Source organism: Sinocyclocheilus grahami, unplaced genomic scaffold (assembly GCF_001515645.1).
Source record: "Sinocyclocheilus grahami isolate Dianchi unplaced genomic scaffold, SAMN03320097.WGS_v1.1 scaffold5478.1, whole genome shotgun sequence".
NCBI classification, from domain to species: Eukaryota; Metazoa; Chordata; class Actinopteri; order Cypriniformes; family Cyprinidae; genus Sinocyclocheilus; species Sinocyclocheilus grahami.
The window spans coordinates 2,512-3,768 of record NW_015510158.1 but is presented as its reverse complement, the minus strand read 5'-3'; the positions used below and the strand labels follow the sequence as shown (position 1 = coordinate 3,768).

The following is a 1,257-nucleotide window of genomic DNA, read 5'->3' as shown; positions in this document are numbered from 1 at the left end:
TTTTTTTTTTTTCAGTTTTAAGCGAGTCCTTGTACTCATCTCACATTCTCAAGACTTTCTCAATGGTGTCTGCACGAACATCATTCATCTCCGCCAGAGGAAGCTCAAGTACTACACTGTGAGTGCTGTAGCACAACGTTCACATGTGTGTGTGTGTGTGTGTTTTTTGCCTACAATAAAATAAGCAGAGAATCTGTTGAAAGCAGTGAGGGATAGTTCACCCAAAAATGCAATGGAAATAGAAATATCTTCTTTTATGTTCAAAAGTCATATAGATTTGGTACGACATTAAGGCAATGATAAAAATTATGGCAAAAGTATGGTGTGTGATGTCATAGCTTTTCTGAAAATGTTCAGTGCATCCAACTCACAGAATTCAAACTCCGTCTATGTTTAGGAGGTTGTAGTATGCAAAAGCTTTGTCGTCCTCTAAAAATCTGTACTACCACCTTTAATAGGGGACCTGATCCTGAGGCTGCTCTTCCTTGTCTAGCCTTAAAAGACCTGAAATCTGATGCTTTTTTTACTGTTGCTAATTATGAACTGTTGCCGATCCTGAGTCTGGTTTATTAGCACACTTATCCCATATGTTAAAAGTAACAAAGGTATGAGAGTGGTGAAAGTATATGCTATGTAATGAAAAGTTTGTTTTTAGGGTAACTACGACCAGTATGTGAAGACCAGGGAAGAGCTGGAGGAAAACCAGATGAAGCGGTACAACTGGGAGCAGGACCAGATAGCTCATATGAAGGTGAAACAGTGTAGCCTTGTGGCCTTGTTACTCTTTTTAAATTGTATTTTTGTTTCATAGTCCTTGTACATCACTGCTGCTATTCACCATAAGTATGTCATTGCAAAAATTATGTCATAATTATTCCCTTGGTTTCCTGTAGAACTATATTGCCCGTCTTGGTCACGGCTCTGCAAAGCTAGCTCGCCAGGCTCAGAGCAAAGAAAAGACACTGCAGAAAATGGTGGCCTAACAGCTCATGTGGTCAACGACAAGGTTCGTTGTGCAGACAAATACACATTAACACACACACACTGTAGCTGGTCAGTGTGACATTTTGGTGTTCTTGCATGTCATTTTCTCTTGCCCAAGATCTGTTATCATCATGAAGCATCAGTTGAGAAATGCTTTGTTCTCACTTTGTTTAATTGACCAATACCATGACCAAGAAAAAAGAAGTGAATTGTGAGAACCATTTAAACCAAAAAAATAACAGATAGACACAGGTTTGGTGAAAAAAAAAAAAA

The 1,257-nt window shown here is 38.7% G+C and overlaps 1 pseudogene; it reads left to right on the top strand.

Annotated features, from left to right (window-relative positions):
• The first annotated feature begins 16 nt into the window (after positions 1–16).
• Positions 17–1,257, top strand: part of LOC107577228 (ATP-binding cassette sub-family F member 2-like) — a 3,520-nt pseudogene continuing 2,279 nt past the window's right edge.